General features: G+C 44.7%; 1 protein-coding gene and 1 long non-coding RNA gene across 3 annotated transcripts in view; one reads left to right on the top strand and one right to left on the bottom strand.

Moving 5' to 3' along the window:
• FOXN3 (forkhead box N3) overlaps positions 1–21,269 on the bottom strand; it is a 192,042-nt gene that overhangs the window by 159,940 nt on the left and 10,833 nt on the right. The window contains exon 1 of one of the 2 annotated variants that reach the window (XM_080984502.1): positions 4,183–5,363. The exons of the other annotated variant lie outside the window; for it this stretch is intronic. The gene's annotated coding sequence lies outside the window, so the exon portion shown is untranslated. Of the gene's footprint in view, positions 1–4,182; positions 5,364–21,269 lie in introns of those variants that run through there. 2 annotated transcript variants of the gene reach the window in all.
• Positions 1,066–19,697, top strand: LOC308470405. Its single transcript, XR_013982410.1, has 3 exons — positions 1,066–2,780; positions 15,779–15,940; positions 19,183–19,697. It is a non-coding gene; the product is annotated as an uncharacterized lncRNA (long non-coding RNA).

Raw genomic sequence — 21,269 nt, 5'->3', positions numbered from 1 at the left:
CATCCAGCGGTACCACTGTAAATAATTTTAAAACAACCAGTAGCTATTCAGAAACTTGATTTATACTATAAAAACCAAGTAACAAAATTAGAGGCCAATATTAAAGGGCTGTTGGTAAAAACTGCAATTGTCATGGTCTAGCTGGATGCACTATTGAGAGCCAGTGTAGTGTAGTGGTTAGAGGATTGGACTAGTACCATGAGAGGTCCGGAGGGTGACAACACGAGAACGGGCCTTTTCTGTGATGGCTCCCTTTTTGTGAGATGCTCTCCCCAGGGAGGTCTGGCAGGCGCCTCCATTATACACCTTTAGGCGCCAGGCGAAAATAATTCCTCTTCAACTAAGCCTTTGGCTGATTGACATCTGATGCCCTTTTCAATGTGTCATTAGATGAGGGAGATTATTGGTTTGTTATTGTTGTTCTTATTTTTACCATGTATTTTGTGGGTTTTATGTTGTCATTTTATGTTGTGAACCACCTTGGGATCTGTAGATGAAGGCTGGTATACAAATTTAATGAATAATAATAATAGTAGTAGTAGTAGTAATACCTAGGATAAAGGTAAAGGTAAAGGGACCCCTGACCATTAGGTCCAGTCATGGCCGACTCTGGGGTTGCGGCGCTCATCTCGCTTTATCGGCCAAGGGAGCCAGCATACAGCTTCTGGGTCATGTGGCCAGCATGACTAAGCCGCTTCTGGCGAACCAGAGCAGCACACGCAAACGCCGTTTACCTTCCTGCCGGAGCGGTACCTATTTATCTACTTGCACTTTGACGTGCTTTCAAACTGCTGGGTTGGCAGGAGAAGGGACTGAGCAACGGGAGCTCACCCCGTCGCGGGGATTTGAACCACCGACCTTCTGATCGGCAAGTCCTAGGCTCTGTGGTTTAACCCACAGCGCCACCTGCGTCCCCAAGTACCTAGGATAGATAAAGGTAAAGGGACCCCTGACCATTAGGTCCAGTTGTGACCAACTATGGGGTTGCGGCGCTCATCTCGCTTTATTGGCCGAGGGAGCAGGCATACAGCTTCCGGGTCATGTGGCCAGCATGACTAAGCCACTTCTGGCGAACCAGAGCAGCGCACGGAAACGCTGTTTACCTTCCTGCCGGAGCGGTACCTATTTATCTACTTGCAATTTGACGTGCTTTCAAACTGCTAGGTTGGCAGGAGCAGGGACCGAGCAACGGGAGCTCACCCCGTCGCAGGGATTCAAACCGTCGACCTTCTAATCGGCAAGTCCTAGGCTCTGTGGTTTAACCCACAGCACCACCCGCGTCCCCTAGTACCTAGGATACTAGGCTTCAAATCCCTACTCAGCCATTAAGCCTCACAGAGTGATCTTGAGCCAGCCACTGCCTCTCTGCCTAACCTACCTCGTAGGGTTGTTGTTGAGGACAACCACATACGCCACCTTGCACTCTTTGGAGAAACGCAATCAATCCATTTATCCTACTGCTGGGTCTGGCAGTGATGCTTCTGAATATCAGTTGCTGGAAACTGCAGCTCAGGTTTCCCACAGGCACCTGATAGACTAGATGGGCCCCTGGCCTCATCCAGCAGGCTCTGTTTATGTTGTTATATTAATCTAGTTATTTGCATGCTTCCTGGTGTACAAAATAATTCTTGGATCAAGTGATGATCGGAGATGAAACTTCTAAACAGATATGCTCATTAAGCTTGCCCCTCTTCACACTCTTCCACATGCAAACAATCTAACAGCAAACTTCGAAGCAAATTATTTTTCACTCCTAGACTAAAACAGCTGTCTGAGGTTTGAGGTTGAAAGCTTGCTAAAAGATACAGAAACAGAAGTATTAACAATAACACACGTAGGTTAACTGGGGAAGTTTGGAATAAGTTGTAGAAGTATGTTTAATTACTGTTGAAAATGATATGTTAAAAAAAAACTAATAAAATATCATATTTAAAAGGGGGGGGGGAGTTTTTCACATCACTTCCTCTCCACGCCAGGAAAAGCTTCCCTTGCTAAACTTTTGCATGCAGCAGGGAAGAGTTAGCAAAAAGAAAAATGGCAACCTCACTCCGGTTACTACTTCTTCGCTACCATATTTGCGTCACAGAGAGTAAAGTGATCTCTCTTGATAAGCAAGGCCTACAACGAAATGTTGCAGTTCTGGAGGGTTCTCGTTCAGGCTTCCAAGCACCTAGCCAGGCCCTTTTTCAGGAGACTTCATCCCACTCCTTGGAATAGCTCATTCGGTAGAGCATAAAACTCTTATTTTGAGGCTTACGGGTTCTAGCCCACATTTGTGTGAAGATTTCTGCATTGCAGCGGGTTGGACTAGATGACCCTGGGGTCATTCCAACTCTACAATTCCATGATACTCCTCCTTTGTTTTCGGTTTCTCCCCACATCCAAACAGTATTGCGTGGCCTCTGAGCATCCTCAGTCCTAGAAGGGCTGCTTTGGAGTCTCCTCATAAAAACACCAGGATTCTCCAGAACTGCTGGTTGCATGAAAATGACGGATAACTCAGAAGGAGGACACCAGAGTCTACAGTAAGAGGACCCAGGAGCGATATAATGCAAGCACCAGCTCTCCGCTGAAGAAACGCCCGAAGCCTGAGAGTTACCGGACCAGCGCTGGGCAACAGAATGGGGGGTTTGAATAGGACACAAAAGAAAACCCCACGCTGAAAAGAGGCGGCCTAGCCTGCTACAAGCAAGCCAACTGCCAAACTGTCATTTTGCCATGCGGCTGAACAGAAGGGCCCATGTAATGACAACCACCAAACTCATTTAAACTCTGAAAAGGTGACTAATGAGCTCATTCATGCTGCCTATAAATTATTCACCACAACACTGACCCCACTCCAGACAAACAGCAAAGTAAACTTTAAACACAGAAATCTAGCGCTCTCCCGATGAGCCAGAGTTAACGCCTGCAAAGAGTCTTACAATAACAACAGATAGCCCGGCTCGCTCCTGCTCTTTTGTCCGGAGTCATTCTTATGTTTACACTTAAAAAAAAAAAACTTTAATCAAGTTAAGGCAGACACAGCTGTTGCACATTTATTTCTCGGCTGCAGAAAGCAGGCCTTTCTCACACACGCACCCTGCTCGTCCCCCTTCTCCCTATTAGTTATTACAGGCAATCGCAAAGCACTATAAATAGCTTTAAATTATATTCTCCAGAAATTGAAGGCTGACCTTAAAACGAAACCCAGCTCTACGGATGCAAGAAGACCGATACACACGTGATGAATGAGAAGCACTGCGACCAAAAGGAATAGACTTACAGCGACAGTCACTTTCAATTATTTCAGCTCTTGATTACTCTTTTTTTACATTTGCTTCTGCTCTGAGGAAACAGAGTTATACTAAAATGCCACCCAGGCTGGCACGGTTTGCGTGATAACTTGCACAATCCAGGGCATAGCAATAAAAAATTAAATCATATTTTAATTTATTTTGAAAAACAAATCCTGCATTCTTCCCCCCCCCCGGCCCAGATAATAAATGTAGCAACAGCCTTTCCTGTCCCTTCCCCCTCCGAGGCCTTTACATTAATAAGAGCAAATTTTCATCCACTTGTTTAACTCAAAGGCAGTGTTTGTGCAGTTAGCATCCTGAAACGTAGTAGTCGATGTTAGAGTACTTGCTGTAGACGTAAGCCATTTGCTTAAATGGGACTTTGCCCAACTTCGCACGTTGGTTTCCAAGCCCCTTTTGCTAGTTCAGGCAAGCTGCTCGCGCAGCTTTAGAAACTGCAGTTAAACCTTGGGCGAGTCAGCCTTGGACAAAGTGTGCAAAAGTTAAAAATGAAACTAACTGAAGGCCAAATTCCACCCTCCAATAAGTCAGCGCCTCTCCCCTCCGTGAAGCCAATGGGACTTGCATACAGACTGAATGTCAGATGATACTCGGAGAATAAGAAATAACTAGGCAAAAGCACAAGAGGCAGTCTCTGGAGCAGGTTTTAGAAGTACTGCAGGAATATCCAGCTTGCAAGAGGTTTTACGCAACACACATAAACTAACGTGTAAGCATGCAAAGGGAAGCAGAGAAGTTTAACATTTGCACTTCATAAAGGTCCACACACACAACTAACACTCTGATTCAGCCAGTATGGGGGGGGGGGAATAGTTGCACTGCTTGTTCCTCTTAGGCACATTGCTGCATTATTCTTTAAATTTTAAAAGGCACAATCACCTACCAGGAACTGCCACACTGAGCTTGTAATATGGCTCTTTCCATCCACTTCTTGGACTGGAGCATAAAATAACACTTCGGAATTCCCATTGTCCCCATTTGCAGAAAGGGAGAAAAGCAGCTGAGTTTGAAAGAGTGTGAATGAGAGAGAATCAAGACAACAGTAACAAAGTATTTTGCAATCTTTGTGTACCAGCACAAGTCTTAACTCCTCTGAAGCCCTATGCCTGACAAGATTCTTGTATCTCCCATCTAGCTGAAGGGTGTTGGCAAAATCCTGCTTTGAAACTGTGTCACATGCCCTCATTCAACAACCTGTCTGACCAGCAGAGTTCAGCTCCTAGTTCATTTGGTGGCAAATGGAGAAGCTTTAAGTTCTAAGTCTTTCCACAGCAGCCGTGTGATTTAAAAACAAGCGCATGCGCACACACACGCACACACACAAAGCCAGGACAACAGAGTTTTAAAAAGCAACCTCTGTGGAACTTGAGTTGTGAAAGGAAATACGCTTCATAATGAGCAGAAAGGCTGATAAAATTGTGATATACAATAGGGTCCTAACAGCTATAAAAACGAAAGAACAAATTCAAGTTAAATAGACGCCGCAATCCTGTATATGCCCATTTGGAAATAAGTGCCATTTTACAAAGTGGAAATTGCTTCTCATAGTCAGTAGGCATATCTAGGGTTGCACTGCATACCTTAAAAAAAGATCATTCACTACAGAAAAACACTACTTTTCCAGTCTCTCCTTCTGATGATCGGGCTGTCAACTTTTAATTGCTCTCGGTCCTGTGCCTTCAACACTATTGAATTAAAGGCAAATATTTTCCCATTACTTTGGTTGGAAAGAGGTGTTTCTGTCCCGCTTTTACCAAGTTGAAGGTGGTTTGATCACTCTTTGGGATGCATAAATTCTTCCCACTTCTGGTATGCAGGCTTTGAATGACTTCAAAAACCCACAGAACCTGTTTGACCAAAGCCGACAGTGGGAGAAAAGAAATGTATCCCCACAAAGGACCTCCGAATTGACTTTCAGCTCTCTTAAACATCACCACCTGCCTCCAGACTTCAGTTCTACTCCGGGGAAAGTTTCAGCTTCTTAATTTCTGCATGTCAGGCTACTAAATCTCAAATGTTCCTGCAAATATTTATACTAAGGCATAAACCTCAACTTTTCAAGATAGCAACATTAATTATCTCAGTGTCAAGTCTCTGGAATTGCCATCCACAAAACATTTTGCATCGCCACAAGTTGAATCTGGGAAGGGTGCCATTCGTCAAACCAATCTCCATCACAACAACACAGCAGGAATCCAAAACTGACGTTTAATATGTTCCCTAGCTAGGGTTGCCAGCCTTTTTGTCTGGCGCGATTCCTGCAAGAGCCCTACTGAACCAGACTAAAGGCCTGTTACCTCTAGCATCCTCTTCTCACAGTGGCATCGTACTTTAAAGACATGCTTAACAGCTCCAAATTAAGTAGATGAGCATGTAGTTTTGGGGGAAGTGTCTCTGGCCAAGCTTTTGCTTGCTGTGGGGTTATTAAAGGTGCAAGGGTTATACCACAAAAGCAGCTGGGAACCCGGTTCAGGACAGAAATGCAGTACCAAGTAGATAACTCAGGTTAAATGTAAATGTATAATATCAGCACTTACTACCCTGCTACAAGCAGGCTAATCCATATACAGTGGTACCTCAGGTTAAGTACTTGATTCGTTCCGGAGGTCCGTTCTTAACCTGAAACTGTTCTTAACCTGAAGCACCACTTTCGCTAATGGGGCCTCCTGCTGCTGCTGTGCTGCCGGAGCCCGATTTCTGTTCTTATCCTGAAGCAAAGTTCTTAACCTGAAGCACTATTTCTGGATTAGCGGAGTGTGTAACCTGAAGCGTATGTAACCTGAAGCGAATGTAACCCGAGGTACCACTGTACCTTGTGGGTCTGATTAAAGATGTAGGGCCCAGACCCAGCATTCAACTTTACAAGTGATATTTTATATGCATAAGTGGACATTTAGTTCAGAAGGAATGCTTCCCTGTAAAGGTAAACGTAAATAAAGTTTCCAAGGGGAGGGGCAGAGGTAGGAGATCTGGGGCCCAGTCCAAAATAGCCAGGGCTTAGGCCTCTCAAACTGTTAAGGACCCAACTGACCCAATTCCATTAGTTACCAATCAGTTTCCAGGCTCATGTAACCACCACATGTCCACAAGCTATTACAGTAGCACCTCAGCTTACGTTACCCTCGGGTAAAGTAAACTTCAGGTTGCGAAAGCGGCAACCCCAGAAGTGTTTCACTGCACGCGCATGCGCAGAAGCGTTCTACCATGCCGCGTGCATGCGCAGAAGCGGTCCCTCCGCTTGCGGAAACCTCAGGATCCGACTGGAGCTCTACTGGTTGAGAGCGATGATAGACAGGCAACAATCTTCCTCAGCCTGGTGCCCTCCATTTATTGTTGGACTACAGTTCCCACCTGCCCAGCCAGCATCATGAAAAGGAAAGCTGATGAGTAATTAAATGTGCATTTGTGTGGCTTCTGGTGGTTCTCTGATGGTTCTTTCTCGACATACCACAGTTACACTTTTGGTTTCTCTCTTTGCAGATATGAAGGCACGCAGAGCAACTGTTTTTAAATAATGACCTGACTATGGAACAATTTGCATATCAGAAGAGATGACAAACATTGTATTCTTTAGTATGGGCATGAAAGCACAAAAGGCAATAAAACAGATGTATAAAATCATGATTACTCTAGGGAAAATCAATAGGGATCTTGATTATGCCTTTTGTCGTTAATCATTAATGGCGGTCCTTTGATGCAATTGAGAGACAACAAGTTTAAAGCAAACAGAAGGATTTTAGTTTATTAAGGATATATTTCTTCCGCAAAAGGATGAACATCCAGTGAACAGTTGAAGCATGAAAGGATCAGGGGAATTTCAATATTTTGCAGTGGAAACAAGAAATGACCACCCCCAATTTGCTTATATCAATCCATTTAATTGTATGCACCCTAAAAGTAGCTTCTTGCCTTGCACTGAGGACAAATTGAGAAATCATAGAAGCAAACAAACAGCCAACCAGGGGGCAACACCATTGCTCTAGGGTGCCATGGAGACTAATTGCGCAAGTAGATTGCAAGGGAAGACTCCAACAAATCTGAATAACTCATTCATGAAACTGACTAGCCTGTTCAGTTGCTATTCACTGTTCTAAACCACAGGGAGAGCCTATGCACAAAGTAGGCTTCCCCAATACAACATCTCAATCAATCATTGAAATGGCCAGGTGGGGAAAGTCCAGCAAGGCAGGAAGCATGTATGCTAGGACTCACAGCCAAGATGGTTCCCAGTGCAAAGTGGGTGGGGCCAGGAGGGGACGCAAAGGTAGGGACAGAGCCGTTGGGAAAATAGCAACTGAGTGGAGTGTTTCCGTCTTTCTCCATTCTCGGCATCTGCTTCACACTTACAAACCTATCCCTGCAGATTACCCATTACTGCAATTACAGTAACAGAATTTACAGGCTGCAATTGACCCATTAGCTGTTGTTGATGTTGTTTTTCTGCAGGAATAAAAATTAAAGGATATACACACACACAAGCATTCCCAGCTTAGCTCTCATACACAGCCATCCCCATAGGCTCACAGGCATCGCCACTCTCACACAAATCCCCAAAGAAGCAGAGATACTCTTCAACCCACACAAATGCGTTCATACAGTATATAAAGAGGAGCTCGTCCACCTTCCCTGGCGGGGACATGCTGCTGTGTTAATGCCTCCAAGACAAGACAGGAAGATTGGAGTACTTGCTATTAAAAGAGAATATAGACATGAGAACGTAAGAAAAGCCTGTTGGATCAGGCCAAAGACCCACCTAGACCAACAACCTGTTTTCACAGTGGCCTGCCAGATGTCCATGTTGTTGTTGTTGTTTAGTCGTTTAGTCGTGCCTGACTCTTCGTGGCCCCATGGACCAGAGCACGCCAGACGCTCTTGTCTTCCACTGCCTCCCGCAGTTTGGTCAAACTCATGCTGGTAGCTTCGAGAACACTCTCCAACCATCTCGCCCTCTGTCATCCTCTTCTCCTTGTGCCCTCCATCTTTCCCAACATCAGGTTCTTTTCCAGGGAGTCTTCTCTTCTCATGAGGTGGCCAAAGTATTGGAGTCTCAGCTTCAGGATCTGTCCTTCCAGTGAGCACTCAGGGCTGATTTCCTTCAGAATGGATAGGTTTGATCTTCTTGCAGTCCATGGGACTCTCAAGAGTCTCCTCCAGCACCATAATTCAAAAGCATCAATTCTTCGACGATCAGCCTTCTTTATGGTCCAGCTTTCACTTCCATACATCACTACTGGGAAAACCATGGCTTTAACTATACGGACCTTTGTTGGCAAGGTGATGTCTCTGCTTTTTTAAGATGTCCATAGGAAGCCTAAAAGCAGGACCTGAGTGCCACAAGTGATGCCAACACAGTGAGCACTATCAGAAGAATTGAGGAACAATGAAAATCCCGTGAGTTATGGCATCTTTGGTTATGAAATGTATTCAAGAGGACAGGGAAAGGCAGGTGGGTATTCATGCGGCTTCAGGATTGAACCCTAGTGAGTAAAGCTGAACCAGTAAATGTAAAGAGAGCTCTGCTGGATCAGGCCAGAGGCCCACCTAGTCCAGCAACATCCTGTTTTGATAGTGGCCAACCAGATGCCCATGGGAAGCTTGCCAGCAGGACCTGAGTGCAACAGCTGCCTCCTTAACTAGCAACTGGTATTCAGAGGCTGAAAGCCAAGGAATATTCTCACTACAATGGAAAGGAGAACGTGTAGTAAGGAGACCTCTCTTTATAATGATCAGAGATGGGACCAGACCCTGCTCAAAATCTTTCGGGGGGGGGGAAGTGTAGCCAAAAGCAATTTGCTTTTGTTTTCCATTGCCATGCAAGTCCTAGACACATTTCACATAAGCATCTTTTCCAAACCAGTAAGAATGTTACGGTTTCACAGCCTGCTGTGCTGCCTGAAATGGCCTTCTCAGCCTCTTATCACATACGATGTTATTCCCATCCTTATCATCAACCCAGGTGCCAAAGACTCAGGCTCAGTGTCACTTTGCTTCAGCAGAAACTACAAGTGGCTTGCACAGAGCCAGACGTTTCCATTGCTGTTGCCCATTTTAGTGGCTGCTCTGCTGTTTGGCGAACCCAAGGGCTGTGTTTCCCAAACTTGGGTCTCTAGTTGTTTTGGGGCTACAGTTCCCATCATCCCTGACCACTGGGAGTTGTAATAAAAAAACAGTTGGAGGGCCAAGTTTGGGAAACAGCCCTACAGGGTCGGCACATGAGTATTACAGTGGTACCTCGGGTTACATACGCTTCAGGTTACAGACTCCGCTAACCCAGAAATAGTGCTTCAGGTTAATAACTTTGCTTCAGGATGAGAACAGAAATTGTGCTCCAGCGGCGCAGCAGCAGTGGGAGGCCCGATTAGCTAAAGTGGTGCTTCAGGTTAAGAACAGTTTCAGGATAAGTACAAACCTCCAGAACGAATTAAGTACTTAACCTGAGGTACCACTGTACTGACTTCAGGTCTTGGCTGTTGCCTTTCCAAGGCAGTTCGTTGAGAAACCAAGCATGCTAAGACTGCAATTCAACCCCCTTTTGAGCCAGCTAGGGTGGAGGCATTGGACTGAATAGGGCTGTCCTTCCACCCAGTCCACCCTGTGAGGAAATGCCAGTGTCACCCCCCCAGGCATGGAGCTCCGCCTTCCACCTGACAAACATGTCATGCTGCCAACAGAATCCTTGCCAGCCCCCAGGACACCTGAGTATTCCACTTGGGCAGGGTGGACTGCAGTGTGAACTAGATGAATTTCAGGTTAGACATTGGAGAGCTCTTCTTACATTATTCTTAAACTCCTGTTTGTTGTGAGAATAAGGGAGATACATATATAAATATTCAACAGCAGGCAATAGGATACCCTCCAAGATGCATCCATCAACCCATTCCTGAGTGTTTGGAGAGACGAGTTGAGTTTGAGAGATGAGTTTCTCTTTCAGGCTTTGTAAGTTCTCTTCAAGAAACACTAGTTGAAGAGCATAAGGGGAGCTCCATTGGGTCAGACCAAAGGCCTAATCTAGACCACTGCTCTCATAGCGGTCAACTAGATGGCTAAGGGAAGCCCACAAGTAGGATATGAGCACAACAGTATTCACCCACTCAGGACCCCCAGAAACTGGTAGATATTGTCTCAGTTACTGAACATAGTACACAGTCGCCATTAACAGCTACCATTTTAAATACCACAAGCACACCTGCTGCCATCAAAGGTTTGATTGTAGCTTTATTTGGAGTGAGGTTCAGGGCCGTTTTAAGCATATCCAGCGCTGTGGTGCAAAGCTTCCTCCGGCGCCCCCCCATGTTTCCCAGAGTTTTTTAGGGAGGACGGTGCTGCTGGTGGGGCTAGAGGAGGCAGGCAGCGGTTGGAGGGCGGCTCCTCCAGCAGGGAAGAGGTGGAGACTGGACGTGGCGCCTCCCGGCTCAGCTGGCCGCTTTGTGCTGCGGTGGCCACAGCAGATGGAGGCTCTGGGCGCGGCGCTGCTTCGGCGGGGCATGGCAGAGGCGGGTGAGGGAGGCGAGCTGATGCCGGGAGGCACAACGTCCAGCTACCGCCTCTTCCCTGCGCCCTCCAGTGGCCGTCCCGCGCCACTAGCCTCTATGGGTAAGACACTCCTGGTGAGGTTCCATCTTTTGACTGCTGTCCATATTTCACAACAACTTATAGGTCCCAATTTTGTCACGCGAAGAAGGAAAACAATTCTACACATGGAATTTTTCAGATGGAAACTCCAAACGAGGTAGAACCTAGAATTCCTCTCAAGTACATTAGCTAAGTGGCAAGTCTAATCTTCATCCTTTGAAAAGGCAAGAGTTCAGGGAGGAAGATTACATTTTATAGGTCTCTTGTAAAAGGCACACAGTTTTGGTTCCATTATTATTATTACATCTCTTCCCCACCACCACCCCCGTGCACCCCCTGCCGCCGCTTTTGCCCCCCGGCTTTCTTGCTCTGCTTCTGAAGAGAAATGCTCACTTCCTATTAAAATGCTGCTTAATATTATTCAAGCTTAAATGGGTCGTATTTAAGGAGAATAAAGCTGCAGAGGAACTTGGTTCAGACCAAGGAACCAGCAACTGCCAGGGGTGCCTAGTCACACACCTTGCCTAATGTGGCTTTTATGTATTATGCAGGTACCAAGTAAGGGTGTGTGTGTGTGTGTGTGTGTGTGTGTGTGTGTGTGTGTTGAGGAATTGCCCCAATCCAGCAAGGGAGCTCCATGCATGTGTAATGACTGAAGCAGCGTAATGTAATACTTGGTTGAAATAACAGAGTATTAGAGACCTGCAATCTAAACCAGCAACATAAGTCTCTAGAATAAATCTGGTCCTTACAACACAGTCACAAGCCAAGCCAATGGAACTTTAGCTGACCTCAACGAACATAAGAAAAATCCTTCCAGTAGCACCTTTAAGACCATGTGTAATGACTGAAGCAGCGTAATGTGATACTTGGTCTTAAAGGTGATAGTTTGTGATAGTTGGTCTTAAAGGTGCTACTGGAAGGATTTTTCTTATTTTGACTATGGCAGACCAACACGGCTACCTATCTGTAACTCAACGAACTTGGAATAGCACCACCTAGTGGTTGGAGGTGTTGCTTATGTAATCATTACAATATCTACTGTACATTGTGAACTTTATGAGTGTGCCCACTGATATGGGTGGGGGTTTGGACCCTCATCTGGGACCAACTGTCCCTTGCATTACCTTTAACCAGAGCTTTATTTGGACCATTTAGATCTTTCTGGCTTGGTATCCTCATACTGGCCACAATTTCCCCCAGAGAGTATATTTTGCTGCACAATCTGACCTCTTCATGTCAGTCATGCATGATAATAAGTCCTAATGTCACCTTTGACTAGACATACTGACCGAATGCATGGACAGGGCAGAAGATCAGGCAGCTGGCTTGCCTACAATCTCCACAGAACCGGCTGAAGGCGAAAAGGGCTATACACACGCACACTAGAGTTCCTAATCAAATGTGCAACCCCAGTAACAGGGTCAGTCCAATAATGCACCACGGCACTCAGGCTAAGGATTGCACCTCCATTTTCTGTCCATGGGCATCATGGCTGACCAGCGGTTGCTCACCAGCTCTTAACTGTGACAGTGGCTCCACCTGCCACTACCATGGACTGTGTCCCACCCATCACCCATCCAGCTGTGGACATATACAGTCGTACCTTGGATTCTGACCACCTTGCGAGTCAAACATTTTGACTCCCGAACACCGCAAACCTGGAAGTGAGTGTTCCGGTTTGCAAACTTTCTTTGGAACCCAAATGTCCAACGCGGCTTCTGCAGCTTCTGATTGGCTGCAGGAGCTGCTTCCTGCAGCCAATCAGAAGCTGCACCTTAGTTTCCGAACGAAATCGAAGGGACTTCTGGAACGGATTCCATTCAACTTCTGAGGTATGACTGTATCACAAATCAGTCCTGATCTCAAATCTATAAAATATCTCCCTAGCACATGACCCCCTTATAAGTATTTAAAGATATATTGTAGCATAGATGCAAATCCCTATGAAAAAAGACAAACATTATTTTGGTCATTTAAAAAAAAGTGATTTATTGATTTTTCACGAAAGCATGTTCACAACAGAAAAGGAACATTATGGCAATAACAACAACATTTCCTCCCACCAAAGACTTACAAGTGTGAGACAGTTTTAATATACTCCACCACACATTATTATAATAAACGTCTTCATTTTCTAAAGTGATTTTGTACTTCTCGGTACTTAGACCTCTCTTATTTTATCAGCTTTGTAACTTGGAAAGGGAGCAAAGTTTTTTTTATTCTTCTTCTTAGGTTTTCATGTAACATTTGCCCGCTTTCACATGGCTGTCGCGCCCCAACTTCTGCATGACTATCATATGGAAACTGTAAGGGCCATGAGCAATTTCCCTGTCCAGGGTTGTATGTAACCACTGTCTCTATAATTTTCAGCATCCTGAAAAGGGTAGACTACCACCTTAAAGAAAATAAATCAGAACAATATGAAAAGCTAAACTTTTATTCAAAATTTCCCTCCCATTTTTTTCTGGTGACTATTAATGCATCTTATAACGATGATTCCCTTGAGAGGAAAAACAAACAAGGCTGCAGTCTCGCTACTGGAAGACGGGAGTTAATTTGACACAGTTGCCATGGCTAAATAAAGCCGGACTACTGGATGATGTCAAAAGAATCTACAATGTGTTGCCGCAGCAGATTCAAAATGGGCTCCCATAAGAATATTGTTTGCGCCCATTAAAGGCCACTTTTCACACACAAACACACTTTAGTAAATAGCACAGGCCTTGAGTTTCTAAGAGCTGAGCATTTTCAATGGTAACTAAGGGCTTGGGGCACTGTGTACTTTGCAGAATGAGGCCTAAGCACACGGCTTCAATTAAGGCATGGATAATGTATCTCCTGATGCATTTTGTTAACAAGTGCAGATTAACTTCAATTATTCATGGTAATGCTTCACACAGAACTAGTTAATGTGGTTTAGGATATTCTGCAACGGTGATAAAAGTCTTACATCTAAAAAAACAACGAGTAGATAAATCATGAATGCTGCCTCCCATTTGGGTGGGGTGGCCCCAGCTGACCCTATTTACTAAAGACGGTCTCTGCTTCTGATCGGTGTTTTGGGCCGCTCACTCCTCAGGAGGGGGGCAAGGGACGATCCATCTTGTCTGCAATGTACATATGTGAGAATGCCTGCGCATGAACAGTGAAGCACCACCAGACAATGCGCAGCCTGTTATTTCACAGGCTGCAGCTGCAGAGGTGTTAAGCAGGAAGCCCTCTGTCCTCCTTTACGTAGAAATGCCCTGTATTTGTTGGACTCTCCAAGGAGAGGTCTCCATTTTAAGGCAGGCTGTCTGGTCCAAGTCCAATTTCTGAAGGAAGACCAGGGACCCTGAAGTGACCCACCAACAGCACTCACAAAACAGGGTGAGCAGGTACACAGGTTGGCTCATTATGGTGAGTTGTTTTGCCCTTCTATTTAAATTACAGCACTTCTTTCTGAGTGTGCATCTTTCTTCTTCTTCTTCTTCTTCTTCTTCTTCTTCTTCTTCTTCGGCAATAGCTCGTAGCCGAGTAAGATTGTCTTCCATAAACACGGTTTGAACAATGAGTCCGTAAGTGACTGTGGAGGCCAATTCTGGATCCTCACATCCTTCCACAGAATCCATCCTAAATATCTTCACAGAAGCTTACGAAAAGCTTGGCCTATCACTCAACATCCAAAAAACCGAAGTGCTGTACCGACAAGTACAAAATAACCCCTCTGCAGCGCCACAAATCCAACTCAGTGGTGAAACGTTGAGAAATGTTGAGCACTTCTCATGCCTGGGCAGTTACCTTTCTACAAGGGCTGACACTGATGCTGAAATCCAGCGCCGCCTGTGCATATATATCCGTAACTCAGCATATGTAAATTTTATGCAATTTTATAGCTTCTTCCTTTATTTAGCATTGCCACCCTATGGCTAATATATTGTAGGACGATTGTCTTTTTTTAGTATATCTTTAACTACATCTTTTCTAGATGTTTTTGATTCCTTCTTTTTATTACCGGGAATTGGGGAGGGGGCATTTGGAAGGTGTGGGGAGTGTATTTGGACAAGCGACAGCAGCAGAGCTTTTCCTTTTCTTTTTGAAAACATAGTCTGACTGCTGTCACAAGCAATCTTATGGCCCTTCTTAATAGCCCAGCCAATCCAATGTTCTCACGTAGTGCCTCGTACAATTCTATGATTCCAACCATTGATCCATCTAGTGTGGGAAATGTTTTGGCTTTCATATTAGCTTGTGGTTTTTTTTGTGTGTGGTTGTGCGGAACCTACAGCCAACAATCCGCACAGTCTTCTCATAGTCAAAATGAGGTGCAACACCCCACCCTCCCCGATTCCTTTATCCCACCATCAGTGAATGAAAAAGATTGTAATCATGATCAATGTAGGGCAGGGGGGGAGAAATCATAGCAATTCCACAATTATGTCCCTTCTTGTTCCTGCATGGTAATCTCGTTGCGTAAAGCGAGAGCTTTCGTGAAATCCCCGAGCCTTGACTAACACTTGATATTGTCAAACAAGCATATTTTGTTCCTCCTTAGTGCACTTTAGGACGGCCGTGTATTTTTTGTTGAATCATGCAACCAGTTTGCACAGATTTTTGATGAATGAGTGAGTAGCACATCCGTAGGCGCTGACATCTCACTCAAAACTGTCATGAGCTATAAACATACAGAAAAGATACTTTAACCTCACTGGACAGTTGCGCATAAACACAGCGATGTTCTGGTGCTGTGCCAAATCTATAACTGTAACTTGTTCGGGGAACGTGAAACGAAGTTTTAGCATTTATCTGGAACCAATTCTAGTGTTCTCAGATCTATATTATAAAAAAACTCAATCACCAACCCTTTCCCTTAATGAAAACAAAGAATAACATTCACTCCAGCTTTGCCTTTTCCATTTTTCAAGCTTGGATATCACTGAGCATGTTTAATCGTATCTGTCCTGTACAGCAACAATCTGAAAAGGTCAAAACAAAATGGGAAGAGCCAACACTATCCTTGGTCCAAATCGCTCATCGTAAGTCCTGTTGCACCAAAGACAGATCTGGCCTGAAAGCTTTCCATTAAGGTAAGTGGAAAAAGAAGTGTACTTGTTGTCTTAACTTTACTTTTCAATTGATCGGTTCTGCTCTGCGTGCTTGACTGCAATCGATGGGAATTTATCTATTAGCACAAGTTAGAGCAGGAAAGAGCTAAACAACATAACCAGAAAGTTCAGATATTACATATCTTCTGAAGTAAGAAAAATAAAAGCTTATATTCATATCTGTTTCAAGTAGCTATCAAATATAGCCAGTGTGGTGACCTACATATACGTTGCTGGATTACAACTCCCATAATCTCTGACAACTGGCTATCTGGCTAGAGCTGATGGGAGCTGTAGTCTAACAGCATCTAGAGAGCTGGCTATCCCCATTTTGAAGGACTTGGAATAAGGAGCAGCAAGACTCGGGCTCCTTCCTCCTCTTCTCATAGTTGAAAAGGTCTACTTTCAGATGGTATGGGAAGAAAGGCAGTTTTGTACAAATTACCAACCCTAGATTAAGACTCAGCAATTTGATCTTCCTGCCATCAAAGTGTTTGATTTCACAACTCATTAAGCAATGTCTGTTCACCAAAGGAAGAAAAGTATGCTCTGAAAACGGAAACAGTTCTCCCTTGCAACTTTCCCCAACAGTACATTGGGCAAAATATTGCAGATTCATTTACTGCTCACTAAAACTTCAGGCCCAGAACATCAGAGCCACACTCAGGGCTTTATGTATCTCATTAGCAAGGCTTTTGTGGCGGCATCTTAGAACACTTTTGCAAGAGGTGTTTGAATGGCTCCCGGACACTAACACACAGAACAGGCGTACAATATAGTCCTCAGCTGGTAAAAAGAACAAGAACAAAGGTTTGCAGGTTGCTCCAGGTTGTCTGAATGGGCATTCAAATGCAATTCAATGTATGGAAGTTTAAAGGGATGTGCATTGGATCAAAAAAGTCCTGACTTCACATATGTACTTACTGATGGTCACTAACCAAGGGAAAAACCTTGGGGTTGTGGTGGATAGTTTGTTGAAGATGTGTAGCTGTGAAAAGGGCGAATTGCATATTAGGTAACTATTAGAAAAGGAACTGAAAACAAAATGGCAACTGCTCATGATTTGGAGCTTAGGATCTCCATTCAGTCAGGACTCGCACACAGATATTTGAGGCACAGGAGCTCCACACAGGTTCTTTTCCTATGTTTATACAACAGCAAAGGCAAGGGTCGCAGGAGCCGAGTTTCCCCCAAGATTGGGGGCGGGGGCGGGCAATGGCATGTGTGGCACACATGTCACACGTGTGCTACATGCCACAAATCTTCCAACGCGGTGCAGGCCAAACCAGTGTGGTCTAGCGGAAGGCTGCGCCAGCCTGCGCAATATTGGGAGATGCCGCTTAGGCCGGTTCAACCTTGCACCACAGCCTAGCTGTGCCACACTAAGCTAAGTGGTTCGACCTCCTCCACCCCCTCAATATTTGGGGGGCTGAGTCTCCTGCTAAGGAATATTGAGGGGGCTGATGACACCTCTGTCTGCTACAGTTGGTGTGCCTGCAAGGGTACAGTCTCAGGGGCATGGCCAGGAGTGCAGCCAAGTTCCTGCCATGGGACATTAATGCCATACACACAAGTAATGCATGGACAGGGCTATTTTCATTCTAGCCCCAAACTGGGATAGATGGTGTAAAGGTCTGATTCAGTGTTAGCCAGTTTCTCGATTTATATAGCCGGGTGAACGTTAGCTCTGGAATGGGCCCAGAAGCTCAGAAACGGAAGGAAACAGCACCATACCACGTTGCTGCTGTTGGCTGATGTGGAAAATAAACAAGTCAGTCTAATCTCAGACATGGATTCCGATTCCCAGTCCTGCTGGGAATTGGGTAGGTCAGGGTTTGAACATGGGAAGGACCGCAGCTCAGCAGCATGCAGAAAGCCCAAGGTTCAATCCCTGGCAGCATGCTTGGGAAAGATTCCCTGCCTGAAACCTGGAGAGCTGCTGCCAAACAGAGCAGACCATGCTGAGCTAGATGGACCAATGAACTGGCTCAATGTAAGGCAGCTTCCTGAGCATCCAAAGCCGGGCTCTGCCACTAAGCTACAGCTCAGCCCTGGTAGTCTTATTGTTCTGTCCTTGGCTAATGGAATTCAAGTCACGTTTGCGGGCCTCCTTCTGGGAGAGAAGATGAGTCAGGCTAATCTCCTTCCCTCTCACTTTACAAGGGCCCTCAGCCGGGTGGCCCTAACATCGTCCGTTAGCGAAATTTACTTTTGGATTTTCAAAAGTCCTTCACGACCACAAGGCTATCTGGGAGGCAGAGAGCAAGCCTAATGGATCAAGCTAATCTCGAGGAAGGTCTATTAAACTCGAATTTGTCAGGTTTCATTACTTTCAATACTTATCCTCAATGACAGTAATTTCCAAGATCATTTTATTATTCGCCATATAATGAGGCCGCGCTGCCTTCAGCCCTGTTTCCCCAACAACAAAGATCGCGTTTTGCTGAAGTTGTAAGTTGGCCTGGAATCCAAACAGCTGTCCCTCCGGCCCCCAACCCCTGCCCACTTCCAAGCTGCATATCTACCATGAAGTGATGGCAATGGGCAAACATGATGCTGGGGTCTCACTTAGCCAGGTTTCTGTCATCCTCTTTGCCCCACTTGCTCCAGTGCCATGACTGGGGAGGGTGGGGCATGTATCTAGGGCTGCAATGGAGGGTTCCTGGGTTTCAGAGTGATTCTGTGCCCCTAAAGAACCAGGTGCATAGCCTTGGGGTCATTTTGGACTCACGGCTGTCCATGGAGACACAGGTTACTTCTAAATTCAAGGCAGCTGTCTACCAGCTCCATCAGTCCCTACCTGCCTGTGCTCTATCTCACCAGAGTGGTACAAGCTCTGGTTATCTCCCACTTGGACTACTGCAATGCGCTCTACGTGGGGCTACCTTTGAAGATGACTCGGAAACTACAACTGGGGGCAGCTGCCAGGACCATATAACACCGGCCTTATATAACCATAAATGGCCTTGGCCCTGTATACCTGAAGGAGCATTTCTACCTGTATCATTCAGCCCAGACACTGAGGTCCAGCTGGTGAGACTGGTGGTCCAACAACATCTGCAGGGCCACAAACACTTTGATTTTACCATGATAACCGCCAAGTGAGAGCAATTTGTTTCTCAGGAACTGATATTTGCACAGCCATTTCTTAGCTGATCCACAGCATAAAGGTGAAACACTGATTAGGGGTTGGGCAATAAACTTTAAGTCATCCTTTCCTACAGGTCCATGACAGAATTTTTATAGCTACTCATCAGTGATGCAAAATGCAAGAGTGAGAAGGTCCAAGCAAAGGAAGAACTCCAGCAAAAGAGTAAGAACATCAGCAACCCTGTAGACGTATATGTTGTTATTACCGCACGTTTTGATAAACTTTATTAAACACCCCGAGTGATGGGTACTTTGATACTATACTTTAATTATTCTCAATGTAATGCAAAATCTACTTTATTTCACTGGACTTGAAGAACTGGAACTTGTGCAAGTTTCTGCACTACAATCACCTCCTTCTTGCGCTGTGTTGACCACTTTTTCAAATATCCACAATGGCCATTACTTATCCACAGCAGCTGTTCAAAATCTTGCATCAGAAAGTGATGGGCACTCCTTTGGTGGAAGTTTTCAAGCAGAGGTTGGATAGCCACCTATCAGGTGTGCTGTAGTGGTGGCTAGGAGTTGGACTGGATGAAATTTGAGATACCTTCCAACTTCAGTATCTTTCCTGCTATGCTGACTAGCAAGTTGCAGAGTTTGGCCCTTTAATACAGAATCACCAAAGTCAACAGGAGCACTTGACCCTTATTGCTATAAGGGTCAAGTGCTCCTGTTGACTTTGGTGATTCTATATTAAAGGGCCAAACTCTTTCAACCTACGTGGTTGAAAACGCCTATCACACTTTTGAGTACTCCTTTTTTCAGTTAATATTTTATCATGTGATTGTTTGCCTTTGGCATTCACTCATGGGTCCTTTATTTGTACAAAAGAACTGTGACCTCACATTCGGAATATGAGTGACTTTTGCCTCCCTCCCACAGAGTCTGTATGCAGATGCGACCTGCTCTTTCTTTTGTTATTTGATCCTGCTGTAGTGCTGTTTTCTGCACAAACAGTACAATAGTGACACCTACTGACAGAAAAGAAGCATTAGCACTAGAGTTTCAATATACCAAACCATGGGATAGGGAGAGGCACTCACATTTTCCATTCTCAAGAAGATGAGCTGTATAAATAGGATTTGGAAAAACAAAAGGAGTCCTATGTGTTCATCTTGTTATAATTTCCATAAGAAATTTGCTTTGTATCCCTGCAACTAAGGTTAATTATTTATCGTGAATCACCTTGAACCATTTCTGTATAGAGATGGAAGCTGTACCATTTATATTGTTGAATGTAGCTCTAGACAGATTGCACAAGTATCCACAGTAAATTAGTTTAAGAAACCAAACCAAAATAAAACATGCTACAAATATTTTGAAAAGAACCAAAAAATTGAGTCTCATTTGTTATCAGACACTGAACAATCTGTTAAATTGGCTTTCACACTTACTAAACATGGCATCAAATTTCAGTTTTGAATGTAGAAATTACATGAGCTTGATTTAGCCTCTCCTATCGTCCCTACAGAAAGGGACTCAAAAGAAGAAAACTCATAAATGCAATTTGCATATTCCAAGCCATTTGCTAAAGAAAACTGCAGCAGGGCCATAACTTTGTACATATAAATGCACATAAATTATTAGAATGTTTTCTCTTGGCTAGTTTATTTTGCTTCCAGAGCACAACTTAAATGCGCACTAAAATGCTGATACTGAGGGAGTTATTATTGAATGGCTTTTATTAGCTGTGACCAGAAACTTCCATTCACAATGTGATTCCTTTGATTTGTTCTCTTTGTGCATTTGGAAACACACACGTACACACTGTTTATAACTTGCATGGCCAAGCAAGCCAAACAGCAAAGGACTGTTCATTCAACGGCATTGTCATGCCTTTGGCTCACTTGGCAGGACTAAGGCTTCACTCCTATAACCACTTACCCAGAGCTCCATCAAATTAAATGAGACTTACTCCTGAGCAGACATGCATAGGGCTCAAGTGTAAAAGACCCACACTTGTTGCTTGACTTGATTTATTTGTATGAAAAACTAACTTCCAAGCAAAATCACAGACCAACAGCAACAAGATATGTAGAACAGGGCTACCCAACTTTTTATACCAAGTAGGCCACAAGAGAACTTCAACATGAAACCCGTGGGCTGCATGTGTGGGGTGGGGAGCAAGCCCAAAATTTGACACACCCACCCAGCCCTT

This window comes from Podarcis pityusensis, assembly GCF_964106645.2.
Source record: "Podarcis pityusensis genome assembly, chromosome: 1".
Taxonomy (NCBI): domain Eukaryota; kingdom Metazoa; phylum Chordata; class Lepidosauria; order Squamata; family Lacertidae; genus Podarcis; species Podarcis pityusensis.
The sequence above is the reverse complement of the archived record's forward strand: the minus strand, read 5'-3'. Positions and strand labels throughout refer to the sequence as shown.